The following is an 18,083-nucleotide window of genomic DNA, read 5'->3' as shown; positions in this document are numbered from 1 at the left end:
AGTGTTGAAGCGGAAATTTTCTTTATCAAGTGCCCCAGACAATTTTACTGCAAAGTTAGCTCCAAAATTTGAAGGCCCCTATGTAATTCAGGAAATCAAGGGAGTCATAATGTACCTTAAGAACGAGAGAGGGGAAATCTGTAAAGCAAGTCCCGACCAGGTGAAAAAATATTATAATCAAAATGATTTTGAAATCCTTAAAAGTTTCTTGCAGGACTCAAGCGTAAAAGAAGTAGAAGGTCCAGAAGTAATGTCACCCGCTCCACCACCCAAGAAGCAGAGAACTGAAGAGAAACCTAGCCCTTCTATTAAGTCTACCGAAAAGAAGAAATGAAAACGTTCAGACTCCAGCATTTAAGAAATACAAGAAAGCAACGCCGCCGCGTGAAGAAGCTTTGGTAAAGAGGAAAAGACCACTTACAATGTAGCGCAGTAGAAAATCTGCATCGAGGAAAATACTTCCAGGGCCAGAGTGTCAGGTGCAAACAAAGCCGCCGTTCCCGAAAATAAAAAGACAGCAGGAGGAACGAAAAGACCACCACCAACGGAAGAAATTCAAACATGATTCCAGACCGGAGGACGCCAAGACCAGCCGTCCAGGGGCAAAACGGAAAAGACAACAACCCGACGACTACCACTCCAAGAGGCCGGCATGCAGAGGGCGAAAAAGAAATATTAACATGGACGACACTCGAAGGACACAAAGGAGACGACTGACGTCGATGAATTCCATATCGTGGGAGCAGTTCTGCCAGAAGAGGATGTCGGAGTTCCAATCATCGAAAACTCAAAGATAAGTTAAAATCTATATTTTTTTTCTTTTGTTCCGAAATGTTATGCGTAAATACGAAGTTCTATGTTTTGACGGAAGTCAATTTGTCTCGGTTGAGACTTAGTTTTGTTTTACTTTATTTAGCTAAGGCAAAAGTATTATTTTCTTTAAGTATAAAATCTAAGGACAAGCAGTTTCTCTTGGTCGAAAGACTAATTCTGTTATGTTAAAGCCAAAATTTGGCCGAAGATAAAAATAACTTCGTATTCTTGTATTAATAAGAAATTTAGTTTCAGTGCCGCCAGCTTGGCGAAGAATGCGTAAAGTAAAAATTTATTTTTCTCTTATTCATTTTATGGTAAATTGTAAAAATCATATGATTAGAATTTTGTAAATATACGTAAATACTTGAAAGTTATGTAAAAGTAGATTTTAGTCTAGAAGCATAAAATTTTAGATGCTAAAAGTAAATGCTCAAAAGAAATGAATTCAAATTTAAGTATTAAACTGTAGATAAAATCATGCTTTAGAGCGAAAGCCTGCATGTTGAAAGATGAATTAGGGGGAATTTAGAATTAATGTGTTTTGTAGGGTTCTCCACCTACACTTGAATTAGTAAGAATGTTAAACATAGCTCATCGAGTTTTAGAATGTCGAGTAAGGTGTGTCTATTTGGTCGTTGAATTCTAACAAATCATTGTGGTTAGGGGAAGTGTTGCAATACTGTATTGAATGGAATGTAGTATTATACTAAAACATGAATATTCCCGTTTGACACCACACATGGTGGAGAGCCAGGGTAAAGTTAAATTCATGTTTCAATACTTGAATGAATGTGAATTAAGCAGTAACTAAGGAAAATAAATTGATCAAAAACAAACTTTATTCAGTGTCAAGAAAGTGTAAATTCTAATGTATTTAGAAAGATACTGATACTTATTCCTTCCAGATGCTGGAAGGAAGAGAACAAATTGATTGCTGAAGTCCAGGAAAGGTTGCTGTAAGAAGAGAGGGTTAAATAAGTATCTACAGAAACTTATTCTAACTTTTGTGAGAAAACAATTTTTTATTATGTAAACGAGGCTCTTAAATTTTAGTTCAGAATTGTGGAAACTTTTCAACAGGTCGTTTCTAGGACCTGCTTCCAAGTTTACCAAATCCTGGCAGCGGCAAATTTAGGGTTTATATTTATTTTAACTAACATTTATTTTAAGTTTAAACTATCTTTCCTGTCAAGCCTTACTTTCCCATGGAATTGCCAATGCCAGAGTATGTAAAATTTAGTAGAACGCGCGTAGTTTGTGAGCGTCAAGAGCACGCATCTTTAATTTCTAAAGTTGAATAAAAAGGGATTTAAACCCTTCTCAAGACTTTGTGTACTTTCCAGTAATTAGCAGTCACCACTATTGTTGCGTGCAGGTTGGAAGAGCGCAACATTACAAAACAAATGGCTGAAAGCAGCAAAAAATGGTGGTAATAATGCAAAATAAGTGAATAATACGTTTAAAATTCATCCCATATTCAATTTGGAATAAACCATACGCAAAAAACAAAAAACCAGAATCTCGGAAAACCAGAAACTCCTGCAAACTGCAAGCAGGAGAAACGTGCTGAAACCAAAAATCAAATAAGAAATTTGTATCTTCCATTGCATCGTGATCAGGGGGTTGGTGCAATGAAAGAATAAATAAATCAGCCTGTTTTTGAAGCAATAAAGACACAAATAAAAGTTTAAAACTTTAAATAATATAAAAAAATCAAAACTATGTGTCTTTATCAATCCAAGCCCTACACGCCGAAGTAAGCACTGTAAAAATTTACAAATTTATAGCAAAAAGAACATAAGCAAATTAAAAAGGCATAAAAACATTATTTTGTGCAGACTGAGTCCAAAAAACAATACATGCAAATATAAGCAATCCAAACCAAGAAAAAATAAAAAATGAAACCATATGTAAATTTTATACAAAAATTAAAAGCACAGAAAAACGTAAAAAAATCTGACAATAATTTTTAGTAAGTGGACAAAAAACATGTAAAATAGAAGCAATCGAACATATGAAAAAGTAACAAAACAAAAGAAACTCAACATTTGAAAAAATAAAAATTGGTGTTAGTTCTTAAAATATGCAAAATTAGAGCAAAATTTTGAAATGAAAAAAAATATGTTCTACATTGTACGTATCCAAATGATCAGAAGGTTGTTGATGCTTGTTCCTTGATCTATTATTGCACCAAGATATTTTACTGTACATTTATTTACAATTTATTTACAAGTCGTATGCCACCTGGCATATCTACAAGCGTTATGCCTCCTGGCATGTACATGATAGACATATTCTGCCACCTGACATGTGAATTGATACATCATACTAGTTTTCTGCCACCTGACAGGTACGATGCAATTACCTCAATTAGCGGTAATACGCCCGACATTTTTGCGTGTCCGCTTCCCTTACGTTCTGTAACGCAACTAACTCTTTGTGCGGTGCGCCCTCTGGGCACAAATCACCGCAATCACCGAGGAGGCCAAAACATCCTCCCCCCCCCGATGAATTACATTCATCTTAATACAATCTTCAATATATGCAAACAAGTAAATGAAAAATATAGAAACTGAAAACATACAAAAACCTTCAAAAAGTATAAAATTACATGTTACACTTACCAATCTTCTAGCAAAACATCTTATAGCTTACTATATTGAAACGTTAACTATGAGGGTTAAACTAGAACAAACAAATAAAATTATTAGTACAATAAGAAATGAAAATAATAATAAAACATATTCAATATAAACCAAACACTTAAGTTAATGTTCTTCAACTGGTAAAAGACACAGTTTGGTAATAGGACGTTTAATGTCTCCGTGCACAGTTTTTAGTCTAACCACTCGGACATTATTGTCTCTTCCAGGAAACACTTCTATTACTCTCCCGAGTTTCCAACGTAATGAAGGCATATTATCTTCTTTAATGAGAACCAAGTCATTTAGGCGAATATTTCTGCTAGGCTGTCTCCATTTGCTACGCTGCTGTAGTTGGCACAGGTACTCTTTAGACCACCGCTTCCAAAACCCTTGGAACATCTGCTGTGTTAGTTGCCATCTTTGCAATGGAGACACTTGTACTTCGGTTAAATCTTGTTCCGGAATCAGCTGTTATAGAAGTCCCTATAATAAAGTGTCCAGGAGTCAAAGCTGTCAAATCATTGGGATCACTGGAGACCGGTGTTATTGGCCTCGAATTTAAGCATGCTTCAATTTGTGCAATTAGAGTTAGAAACTCTTCATAAGTATAAATTTGAGTTCCAACACATTTCTTTAGATGCAGCTTCATAGATCTAACAGCTGCCTCCCATATACCACCATGATGTGGAGTAGCTGGCGGGTTGAATATCCACCTTATGTTTTCATTTGCTAACCACCTTTGAAATTCTGAGGTTGATTGGACAGATGAAACTGCTTCCTTGAGGATTTTATTTGAACCTATAAAATTAGTTCCACAATCACTTCTTATTTCTTGAGGTTTTCCTCTCCTCGAAGCAAATCGTTTTAGAGCAGCTAGGAATGCTTCACTTGATAAGTCGCTAGCAATCTCTAAATGGATAGCCTTTGTAGCTAAACAAACGAAAATACAGATATAACATTTAATTGGTTTTATACCTCCCCTTTTCATTTTCACAGAAAATGGGCCGGCATAATCAACGCCAACCTTTGAAAAGGTTCTACTTGGAATCACTCTACTTGCAGGTAGTTCTCCCATTAATTGAATAGATGTTACTGTTCGTACTCTGCAACATTTTATGCATTTCCAAATGCATTTTTTAATTTCATTCTTTGCACTTATTATCCAGTATTTCTGTCTTATTGCGGATAACATTAAATGCAACCCTCCGTGTAAATGTTTTTCGTGATAATGTTGTATCATTAATTTTGTGAAGTGATTATTATTTGGCAATATAATGGGATGTTTACTTTCTCTGGTAATTTTTGCGTTTCTTAATCTACCTCCTACTCTTAAAATTTCGTTTTCATCTAGAAATGGATTAAGTGAAATGATTTTGCTTTTAGTTTTAATCGGTTGTTCTGTCTTTAAAGCCTTAATTTCTTCTGAAAATTCATTAAGTTGAACATTTCTTATAATAAATTCTGAAGCCTTCCGTAACTCATAGGCGGTAAGCACACCAGATTGCTTTTCACGAGCGGATTTACAGTTGTTCACGAAGCGCAGAACATAAGCCATTATTCCCAGTACTTTGGTTAAATTTCCGTACAGTTCAAGATTTAGTAACGGTTCTGTAGATTCCCCAAGTGTTTTCAAAGTAATACATTTACGTTCTTCACTAACGTTTTGCAAGTCAGCTTCGGTATTCATTTCGTTTATGTGATGTCGAATATCTACTTCTGAAAGCCAGGGTGGCCCAGAAAACCAATCACTATCATTAATTAGAGCTTCAGCATCCACCCCCCTCGTAAGTTTATCAGCAGGGTTTGTCTTCCCACTGCAAAAGTACCAGTTGTTTAAAATTGTTTTCTCCTTGATTTCTACCACACGATTTCTAACAAATTGTTTCCACTCGTTGGCAGATTCCTTGATCCAGTGAATGCAAATTTGGGAATCAGTCCAGTAAAATATATTTCCCTTATCCAACTGCGGAAATATCGATTGCAAATACGAACCTAATCTTGCAGAAATTAATGTTCCCAAAAGTTCAAGCCTAGGGAGTGTTACCCTTTTTAATGGAGCCAAACGGGATTTCGACATAATGAAACTTGTTTTACATTTATTTTTCTTCTTAAATCTAAAATATGCTACGGCACCATAACACTTGGGACTGGCATCAGAAAATATGTGAACTTCTATAAACTTCCAACACATATCACTCAAGTACTGTCTGCGAATTTCGAAAAACTTTATTTTTTCAACTTCTTTTAACCATTCCTGAAATATGAATTCTGTATCAAGGGGAACACTTTCGTCCCATTAAATACCCTTTTCCCACATAGTTTGCATTAAGAGTTTAATTCGAACAGTAAATGGATTCATAATTCCTAAGGGATCAAAGAGCATACCACATGCTGCTAAAATGATGCGTTTAGTTACTTTGAGATTTTGTAACTTCTCAAACTGAGATACATCTATTTTCAAATTATCATTGACATTGTCCCAGATAAGACCTAAAACTTTCAACGGTACCAAAGAGTCTTCAGATGTTTCACGAGAGTCAATTCCATTAAGTTTCCATAGTTCATTCAGCTCAGGTGAGTTTGAAACCCATCTACGTAAATTCATACTGGCCTCGCTAAGAATGAAAATCATGTCCTTGCTTAAATGTAAGGCCTTTGCTACATTAGCTGTCCCAGAAATTAAATCATCTACGTAAAGCTCTTTTAACATACTGCATGCCTCTTCGTAGGCATCTTCATACTTTTTTAAATGCAGTCTTATTGTAGCTGTTTATAAATAAGGTGAGCACTTGACCCCGAAAGGAATTGGATTGTGTTGGAGAACTTGTAAGTTGGGATCACTGTGATCGAGATTTGACCCTTCTTCATTTATCCACAAAAATTTTAAAAAATCCCTATCTTCTTTAGCTAAGCCTACCTCTAAAAATGCACGCTGAATGTCGGCACAAAACGCAATTGAATGTACCCTGAATTTAATGATAATCTTTAGCAAATCAGGATTTAAATTAGGTCCGCTTTCCAAACAATCATTCAGTGATAAATTTCCCTTACTTTTAGAAGAAGCGTCAAAAACTATTCGAACCTTTGTAGAATCCTTCTGCTCGCGCACTACCGCGTGATGAGGCATGTAATACCCCGTTTTCAAACTACTATTTTGTAGGGTTTATATTTATTTTAACTAAGATTTATTTTAAGTTTAAACTATCTTTCCTGTCAAGCCTTACTTTCCCCTGGAACTGCCAATGCCAGAATATGTAAATTTTAGTAGAACGCGCAAGGATTCAAATTATCAGCGGAAGTATTATGATTTAAATAGAAAGGAAACAAGTTCGGTGTGTGATATTCTTACTTCACGAGCGCGGAGGTAGTTAGCGAGAAATTGAAGAACCCCGCGTTTCGGCCTATGTGCTTGGCGGGAAGGAGTGTTAATCGTTCAAGTGAGCTTCAAGTCTGCTGAATTAGCAGCGGTATTGTAAAACGCGGTGAGTTAGTTATTTAAGAGAGCCTCGTAGTTAGAGTCTTGTCTTTAGTTCCTTTTCAGGTTATTATTTTTATTTGACCGCCGAGTTGGCGCAGTCTGTGAGCGTCAAGAGCACACAATTGTAATTTATTACGTTGAATAAAAAGGGACTTAAACCCTTCACAAGACTCTGTGTTTCATTCAGTTTTCACAGTCACCTCTTGGTTGCGTGCAAGTTGGAGGCGCGCAACGTTACATTGGCGCCCGAACACTTATCGAACTGAAATGGCCGAAAATTGGATGGAAGCCGCTGGACAACACCAAGAAATGACAAGCCAGTTAGAAGGATTTGGATACCTGGTCCAGACTTTGAGAGCGTTAATCAAGCCAAACGTCCATTTCGACGGAAAAAATTCGGTGGCGGTATTTCTAGAAGGTCTAGAAAACCACTTTCAGCTCTACCATGTTCCTGAAAGACAAAAGGTTGCCATCGCCACATCAGCACTAAGAGGACAGGCCGCGCTATGGTGGAAAAATATAGGCAAATTTTTATTAGGGGAATTTGGAAGCCAGACATAAACATTTGAAAATTTCAAAAAATCGTTGGTAAAGGCCTTCCCCATAGTGAAAGATCGCGCACGGCTGGAAGCCGAACTATATAGTTTCTATCAACGGGATATAGCAGAATTGACAGACTTTATTCTACGAAAAATCAAGCTAACGGATATGCTGTATGGGAAGAAACCCGATGCGGAGATTATTGAAATAATCTTGCCAAGATTGTTACCCGCTGTTCAAGACTACTTTGAAATTAGAAACCCAAGCACATTGCAGGAACTCTTCGAATTGGCGGTGAAGTTTCAAAATCGCAGAATAACGGAAAAAGCGAGAGGGGAAACATATTCTCAAAGTACCCGAAGGAAATCTTCAAATGAGGAAACCAGATATGGAAATCGCTCTTATGGGGGAAAAAGCTATCAAGATAACGCATCGAAACTCGAAGGTCAAGGCCCAAAAAGAAAATTTGAAAATAAACATCCACGTACCCAGAAGGCACAGATTGAAAGGAAAGCTTTAAACGAGTAGAGGGGCCTGTGAAAGGGAGGGTCCAGACCCCGGAAGTTTTAAAAAAACCCTCAAATAGACATTTAAATACGGTCATCGTAAAAAACTCACAGCTACCAATTATACAAGTCCTGGTTGGCGATGTACCAGTAGAAGCCTTCATCGATACAGGAGCAGAAGGAAATTTTATGAGTGAAAATTTCTTCAAAAAGAATTTTTATAGGGTACGATTATTTAAAACCAAAAATACGGAAATTATAGCGGCGCAAGGAAAAACATGTCCCTGCATCGGGAAATTCTCATTAAACTTACAGGTAAAAGAGGAAAGTCTCAAAGTATTAATTTTTGTGGTGAAAGAGCTGCAAAACTCTCTTATTTTAGGTATGGAGTTTCTAAAAGGCCTCGAGGGCCAAATTAAATTTTCAAGATAGTTCCGTGGTGTTGGAGATGGACCAGAGGGTGGTGGAACCTGTGGAGACACCGCAATTGGACCTTAGCCATCTGAATGACCATGAAAGGAAAGCAATACAGCAAGTGGTGAGTAATTTTTCTCATTTATTTTCAGAAAAACCAGGAAAATGCCAAATAGTCACGCATAAGATTCAATTAAATGCCGAAAAACCTTGTAGGACTAAACCTTATCGGTATGACAAACAAAAAGACGTAATCATCGAAGAACATATTCAGGAGATGTTAAAGAATGAAATAATAACGCCCATAAATAGTGAGTACGTGAGTCCAGTCGTACTATGTAGGAAAAAGAACGAGTTTCCTCCTTCGGATAAAAGGGCTTGGAGGTTTGCTATTGATTACAGAAAACTAAATAGTATTACCAAATTTCCAGTTTACCCTTTGCCGGTTATAGACGAGATCATTAGACAGATCAAATCGACAAGATATATGTCTACTTTGGACTTAACGTCTGGCTACTATCAAATAGCTATGAGACCCGAAGATATACATAAAACCGCGTTTATAACAAAATCGGGCACTTATGCATTTTTACGCATGCCCTTTGGGTTGTGTGGGGCCCCATCAACATTCCAGAGAGCTATGGACATTGTTCTAAAGCCTGTCCTAGGAAAATCAACTTTAATTTATCTAGATGATATAATTATAACGAGTAGTACGTTGGAACAACACATTAATGATCTAGAACAAGTTTTTAAATTATTGAAAGAGGCCGGTCTTACAATTAACGCCTCAAAATGCAAGTTCGCAACTAAAGAACTTAAATATCTCGGTTATAAAATTTGCCAAAACGGTATAGAAACGCAAGATTCAAAAATAAAAGCCATCAAGATTTTCCCACCGCCCAACACCGCCAAGAAACTTTCTTCTTTCCTTGGGTTATGTTCTTACTATCGATCTTTCATAAAAGATTTTGCTAAAATTGTTGAACCACTCTTAGTAATCAAAAGAAAAAAGAGTAAATTTACGTGGACAGCGGAAGCTAACACAGCTTTTGAAAGATTAAAAGAAGCGCTTATTAATGCCCCAGTTTTGAAATTCCCGGAGGGGGACGAAAACCTGGAAATTGCAGCAGATGCGTCAGACTATGCGGTGGGTGCGTTTCTTATGCAAAATAACCATCCTCTGGCATTTTTTAGTAAAACATTGAATCAGACACAAAGGAATTATACAGCTCCAGAAAGAGAAACATTAGCCGTATTAATGGCTGTACACAAATTTCGAGTTTATTTCGGCAAATCGCCAGTAACAGTCTTTTCGGATCATGCGGCTGTTGGTAGACTTTACTCGGGGAAAAACCTAACGCCCAGGTTAATAAGATGGGCTTTAAAACTCCAAGAATATAATCTAATAATAAAATATAAACCGGGTACGGAAAACAATGTAGCTGACGCACTTTCTCGTATAAAACTGGACGATGAAGGAAATGAACTTAAATGCGCTGTGTTGACTTCAAAAATTTTAGATTCTAGAGATACGGTCATTACTGAACTGAAAGCTGATCCTGAATTTAGAAATATCTATGCTTATTCGAAAGACCCCGAAAGCTTTGAGCACACAGATATCGATGCGATAAGAAATAGAGCAAAAAACTATGAAATAATAGATAATTTATTATTCTATACGAAAACAACAAACGAAAATCTTGAGTATAAACCAGTCATCCCAGTCTCGCTTCGATTAAGCTTTTTGAAGGAGTTACATGAAGCAAAAACAGCAGGCCATCTAGGGGTCAGAAAGACTTTAAAAAGGGTACGCGAGGCGGTATATTTCCCGCAATTATACAAAATAGTAACTGCGTATGTCCGGTCCTGCAATCAATGTCAGTTAATAAATGATATTAATTACAGCCCGGCCGGGTACTTAAATAGCATTCGCGCTACATTTCCGAATGAAATTTTAGGCATAGATCTCCTTGGTCCCTTCCCCCAGAGCGAGTTAAATAAAAATCGTTTTCTTTTAGTAGTAGTAGATCATTTTTCAAAATGGACAGAAATTGTTCCACTTAAACGCGCGTCAGCCAAAACAGTCGCAGATGCATTCTTACACAGATACATTTTAAAATACGGAGCACCGATAAAAGTCATTAGCGATAACGGAAAACAATTCATTAGTCAAATATTTTAAAACATATGCAATGGACTTGGCATACGCCATATCAAAATGATTCCGTATAGACCACAGGGAATCATAGCAGAAAGAGTTAATAAAAACATTGTAAAAATAATTCGCAGTTACGTTAGCACACATCACAAGCGCTGGGATGGCTACATAAATGAGTTAGCTTATGCTTTAAGAACGGCAAATCACGATAATACGGGAAAAACTCCAGCAGAATTATTTTTAGGCAGAAAGTTAATTACGCCTTTAGATAAATTATTCTTTGTACAACAAAGAGAGCAGGAGTTTAAACAAAAAGATGTGCAAAAGCTGATTGATCAGGCGCTTAAAAGCTCGGATACGGCAAGAAATAGGCAGAAAATATATTATGATAGAAAACGCCGTGAAGCAGATTTTAAAGTTGGGGATAAAGTATTGAAGCGGAAATTTTCTTTATCAAGTGCCCCAGACAATTTTACGGCAAAGCTAGCTCCAAAGTTTGAAGGCCCCTATGTAATTCAGGAAATCAAAGGAGTAGTATTATATCTTAAGAACGAGAGAGGGGAAATCTGTAAAGCAAGTCTCGACCAGGTGAAAAAATACTATAATCCAAATGATTTTGAAATCCTTAAAAGTTTCTTGCAGGACTCAAGTCTAAACGAAATAGAAGGTCCAGAGACAACAACAACTATTCCACCACCCAAGAAACAGAAAACTGAAGAGAGACCTAGCCCTTCTACAACCCGGACGTCGGTATCAAAAAGAAAAAATAATTTTCAAACTCCGGCGTTTAAGAAAAACAAAAATACAGATGCACCGGGTAAAGAAACCGTGGTAAAGAGAAAAACACCACCTACAAAGGATTGCAGGAAAAATTATACATCAAGGAGAACGCGCACACGGCCACAGAGTCAGGTGCCAGCAAGGCCGCCGTTCCGGAAACTGAAACGGCAACAGGAGGCACAAAAATACGAGGAACAGAAGAAATTCAAGAAGGACTCCAGACCGGAGGACGTCAAGACCAGCCGTCCCAAGGAAAAACGGAAATGCCAACAACCAGACGATTACTCCGCCAAGAGGCCAGCATGTAGAGGACGCAAAAGAAAAAGTAATGTGGACGACACTCGGAGATCAATATGGAGAAGATTGACATCCATGAAACCTCTAACTTGGGAACAATATTGCCAAAAACGAATGACGGAGTTTCAAGCATCGAAAACTCAAAGATAAGTTAAAATCTTCTATAATTTTTTTTTCTCTTTTGTTCCGAAAGGTTATGCATAAGTACGAAGTTCTATGTTTTGACGAAAGTCAATATGTCTCGGTTGAGACTTAGGTTTGTTTTACTTTATTTAGATAAGGCAAAAGTATTATTTTCTTTAAGTGTAAAAGCTAAAAACAAGCATTTTCTGTTGGTCGAAAGACTAATTCTGTTATGTTAAAGCCAAAATTTGGCCGAAGATAAAAATAACTTCGTATTCTTGTATTAATAAGAATTTTAGTTTCAGTGCCGCCAGCTTGGCGAAGAATGAGTAAAGTAAAAATTTATTTTCTCTTATTCATTTTATGGTAAATTGTAAAAATCATATGTATTAACATTTTGTAAATGTACGTAAATACTTGAATGTTATGTAAAAGTAGAATTTAGTCTAGAAGCATAAAATTGTAGATGCTAAAAGTGAATGCTTAAAAGCAATGAAGTCAAAATTTAAGTAGTAAATTGCAGATAAAGTCATGCTTTAGAGCGAAAGCCTGCATGTTTAAAGATGAATGAGGGGGAAGTTAGAATGAATGTGTTTTGTAGGGTTCTCCACCTACATTTGAATTTTTAAGAATATTAAAGTATCTCATTGAGTTGTAGAATGTCGAGTAAGGTGTGTCTATTTGGTCGTTGAATTCTAACAAATCATGGTGGTTAGGGGAAGTGTTGTAAGACTAAAACACGAATATTCCCGTTTGACACCACACACGGTGGAGAGCCAGGGTAAAGTTAAATTAATGCTTGAAAAATTGAATGAATGTGAATTAAGCAATAAGTAAGAAAAACGAATCGTTTAAAAACAAAAATTTATTGTGTCAAGAAAGTGTAAATTATAATGTATTTAGAAAGAGACTGATACTTATTCCTTCCAGATGCTGGAAGGAAAGACCAAGATTGATTGATGAAGTCCAGGAAAAGTTGCTGTAAGAAGAGAGCTTTATAACGATCAACAGAATTTTAGTATACAATTTGTTACATAAGAATTTTTTTGTGTAAACGAGGTTCTCGCCAGTTAGTTCAGAATTAGAGAAACTTACAACAGCTCGTTTGTAGGACCTGCTTCCAAGTTTTCCATATTCTGGCAGCGGCAAATGTAGGGTTTATATTTATTTTAACTAACATTTATTTTAAGTTTAAACTATCTTTCCTGTCAAGCCTTACTTTCCCCTGGAACTGCCAATGCCAGAATATGTAAATTTTAGTAGAACGCGCAAGGATTCAAATTATCAGCGGAAGTATTATGATTTAAATCGAAAGGAAACAAGTTCGGTGTGTGATATTCTTACTTCACGAGCGCGGAGGTAGTTAGCGAGAAATTGAAGAACCCCGCGTTTCGGCCTATCTGCTTGGCGGGAAGGAGTGTTAATCGTTCAAGTGAGCTTCAAGTCTGCTGAATTAGCAGCGGTATTGTAAAACGCGGTGAGTTAGTTATTTTAGAGAGCCTCGTATTTAGAGTCTTGTCTTTAGTTCCTTCTCAGGTTATTATTTTTATTTGACAGCCGAGTTGGCGCAGTCTGTGAGCGTCAAGAGCACGCAATTGTAATTTATTACGTTGAATAAAAAGGGACTTAAACCCTTCACAAGACTCTGTGTTTTATCCAGTTTTCACAGTCACCTCTTGGTTGCGTGCAAGTTGGAGGCGCGCAACGTTACAATTTAAATACGTATCTACCCGTTCCACTATACCATCTCTCAAGTGTTCATTAATTATCTCCTTATATTTTAAATATAGCTCGCTATTTTTCTGAAATTTATTATTTAAAAATTGTAAACGCTGTTTCGCGATTTCATAATTGTTATTTAAACCTTCAACACCCTCTTTCCACAATAACCGAGTTTCATACCTTTTATTCTTGTAAGTTGTATTTCGTTCAAATGACACTAAAATTTCTTTATCTGATAGAGATATTTCTTTATTCGAACTTATCCCAATTGCTTCTAATTCCCATAATTTTTTAACTCTTTCATAATTTAAGTCCTCATTTACAACGGTTATATGATTAACTCTTGCGTCCTTACACTTTGATTCTTCGTCCTTGCCTTGAATCACAAAACCGAAAGTGCTTTCTGTTGCGACTAATTTTTTACAAATCTTCACGTTTCGTGCTCCTAAAATTTCCCAAATATAATCCGAACCTATTAATACTTGAATTTCGTCACTCGTACCAGCATCTGCTAATTCTATTCCCTTCTCAAACGCCATCTTTCGTATCCACCGAGAAGGAACTTTTACTTGCCCTAGTGTTATAGAATCAATGACTATTGCGTTAATTTTTATCTTTTTATTGGGATGGTTTACATTTTGCAATACGATTTCTACGATATCATACAAGCGCTCTTTTGCATCTTTGCATCCAAATGTGAAAATAATAAGCGCTTCTTTATTAATAATTTTCAACCCCAGTGAATCAACCACTTCTCGTAAGATGAATGACTTTGTTGACTCTGAATCTAGCATACAACGTAATACCTTTTCGTTCCCCCCTTTACACCTAACTGTTGCCGAAAACGTCTGTAAAAGAACGGAAGTCGGTAGTTTAATTTTGTTATTATTTTCATTATATAAGAGCGAAAGAGAAGCTTCAGGGATTGGCGTTTGTTTTGTCTGATTGGAAGTATCCGTCTCTAAACCTTTCGATGCGGCGTCACATATTAACGAATTATGTAAACCTTGGACATTGCACAGTCTACATTTTTCATCTTTATGAGCACAGAAACGCCTTGGATGCCCTTTCGAAAAGCAAATAAAACATAAACCTCGATCCATTAATGCCTTTCGGCGAGCCTTTAAATCAAGTGCGCAATCATGATTCATATGACAAGCAGATAAACAAAATATGCAGACATTTTGATTCTCTTTCTTAAGCGGGGTCTTTCGATTTTGATTAAAATGTGATTTTTGAAAGTATTTAGAGGGAGTTTCGCTTCGACTAGTTAATACTGAAGCTCCTTGCTTATTCGTACTGTAATCATTTCTTTTAGAATGCATGTAAGATTTATTTTGATAACCTTGATGGGAACTTTTGTTTCGTATTGATGTTTCATTTACATCAAAATTCTTAGAACGCGCTAACATCATTGATGTTTCCCTACATTCCACTTCCGTTTTCAAGAACGTTAGTAGTTCATTAACATCGAAATTTTGTTTATCACTTCTTTTCCTAGTGAATTCTAGAGTTAAATTCTCGGGTATTAACTTTAACAAAATAGGGGATAATAAATGTCCATAAGAACCACTAGTAACATTTAAAGAATTTAAATTCCTTATTTGTATTTCTATATCGTCATAAAGCTTCCTCAAAGAAGCCGTATTTCCGGAATATTTTACAGGTTCTAAACTCAACAATTTATTCATATGCGCATTAATTAGCAGGTCATCTCTGCCGAAATGATTTTTTAGTATATCAACAGCCACCGTATAGTTTTCACTAGTAAATGTTAATCCACTAATAGCATTTAAAGCTAAACCTCCCAAAAGCGATTTTAAATAACAAAACTTGTCAACCGAACTGAGACTTTCGTTTTGGTGAATGGAATTACTAAACTGATTCCAGAATTCAAGCCAAGAACAAGGATCACCGTAATATTTTGTAATCGTTAATTTTGGCAATTTTAAAGTATTAACTTCACAAGTTTTCAACTTCGGAGATATAGTTTCCTCACTAGAATTTCTAGATTCAACTTTACACGCGTTTTTTCTTAATTTTTCCTGAATTTTACATTTAAAACTTATAATTCTTTCCTGATATTCCTGCGCGGAAATTACTTCTGTTTCCAACTCCTGTTCCGTAATTATAAGTTTTTCAATCTCAGAATCGTATTGTTTCAACAACTGCGATTTTTCAAGTAACATTTCGAGTAATTCTTTTAATTTCTCATCCGCGGTTTCACCCTCTTCTAACAATGCAGAATCTATTTTACTCATCAACTTAGTAGTTAAGTTACGCGTCACCGTACGCAACTTCTTTGCCTTATTCATAGCCTCCATTATACCATTAGATTCTATCAACTATAATAATCACCAAGATTTTTATTCAACAATTCTATTAAAAACTGGAAAAATGAAAAAGGGCCTACCTCGAATTTCTTCGCTTTAAATCCTGGCTTTTCAGTCATGAACTCACTAATTTTCATGAACTCACTACTTTTCTTCGTCCATTCTTCATCTCCACAAATCAAGTCCGGTGTCACCAGAAAAAAAATGTACGTATCCAAATGATCAGAAGGTTGTTGATGCTTGTTCCTTGATCTATTGCACCAAGATATTTTACTGTACATTTATTTACAATTTATTTACAAGTTGTATACCACCTGGCATATTTACAAGCGTTATGCCTCCTGGCATGTACATGATAGACATATTCTGCCACCTGACATGTGAATTGATACATCATACTAGTTTTCTGCCACCTGACAGATACGATGCAATTACCTCAATTAGCGGTAATACGCCCGACATTTTTGCGTGTCCGCTTCCCTTACGTTCTGTAACGCAACTAACTCTTTGTGCGGTGCGCCCTCTGGGCACAAATCACCGCAATCACCGAGGAGGCCAAAACATACATCTTTACCAGCAAAATACTGTCGCTAAACCTAAAAATGCCTAAGTAATGAATTTAGGTAAACTTGGAATTTTAAACTCATTAATATTAATGAAAATAGTTTGAAAAACCTTCTAATGTATAGTGTTGAATGGAATGTAGTAAAAATGAATGACTTGTAAAAGGAAAAAACATCGAATTATCTGGATTATTATTTCTACAGAATATATATGTGATAAATTATCTTCTAAAAATGTGAAGGAGAATTTAAATATTAAATGTGCACTGTTGCGGAAGTCAAAAATTGGAAATAGTTATTGATGAGTATTAAGAATTTACTATTACAAGAGTGCAACCAGTTAACCAGACGTTTAGCGAAATTTACTGAACTGAGAAAATTTTCAACATAATCTGTAAGTCTTTTATGTTCTTTTATAGGTAGGAATTTTTTATTGCTTTTGCAACATCCTGTTTCCCCTCTGTTTGTGTTTTTGCAAAAAAAAGGAAATTAGCAATAGATTGTTGATGGGATCTTTCTATAGAACCAATAACGATTTTATTGCTTTAGTTTTTTAAATATACTTTTTAGCCTTTTTATATTAACATTTCTAATTTAAACAAATTCCAATTTTTTATTTCCACAAAAGTTCACATGTACTCTCCAAATTTTTCTTCATATTTCCTAAGAGATAATTTATCATATTTTCTATTAAATTAAATTTTTAATCTTAACATCGATAGAACAGGGTTTTACTTTTTAAATCCTTTTAAAATAAATTTCGAAATTCTTTAAGTTTTTCCTCCTTGTATTTCTTTACAAATGATGTATATCAGGGGTTCTTAACCGGTGGTACGCAAGAGAAAAATACGTGGTACGCAAGAAGCAAAGTATTTTTAACTATTAAATTCAAAAATTAAAACTCCAGCATCTTGATTGCGTTTTTTCTCCAACACTCGTAAATTTATGCGATCTGAAACTTTGTTCAAGAGTGGTGGTAGTAGTAGTACTTTCTAGAGGTGGTACTAAAGGTTTTTAATTTTTGTTTAGATGGTACGCGTTACTCAAAAGGTTGAGAACCGCTGAGTATATAAATATATGTATAAATTGCTCGCATATGCTTTCGGATGCTCGTGTTTTGAATTTGATTCGAAAATATTAGTTATTAAATATTTACGAAATATTTACATATACTACTGATCATCTTTTTGAAACCTGCTCTTGTATTTATGAAAATTTTGCTCGAAACTTTTTTGATAAAAGAAATAATTTATGCAAAAAAGTTTTGAAATTTCGTAGGATCGTGTTCTTTTTGGCAACATAAACTCTGCTAGACCTTACTAAGGAACCTGGCGACTTCTTGCACAGGCGTAAAAGAAACCAGCACAATAAAAGGGTCAAAATAACCCTTTATTATTATTAAAACTCTGAACAGAAAAGGCACGTACTTCCTGCTTACAATGCGATGGAATTTAAGAATCTTTACACAATAAATTCAAAGAGTAGTCCTGGACTAACACTTTAAGTTAAAGCTAATTAGGTTGACTCGACAACCTACCGAAGAGATAATTATTTAAATGGCCAAAAAGGTGTATCAGCACTTCTGCGTAAGAGCAAGGACAGACTCATAACGGGCGCTGGCTAGCGAAAACACGCTCTGAATGAACTCCAAGATTCACCCGTTTAAATACTCGCTTCACCTAACTTTGAATTTGTATCCTGGCGA

Source organism: Stegodyphus dumicola, chromosome 1, assembly GCF_044657685.1.
Source record: "Stegodyphus dumicola isolate Sdum_Otavi_A_Nest chromosome 1, ASM4465768v1".
Lineage (NCBI taxonomy): Eukaryota > Metazoa > Arthropoda > Arachnida > Araneae > Eresidae > Stegodyphus > Stegodyphus dumicola.
Note: the sequence above shows the minus strand (reverse complement) of the source record.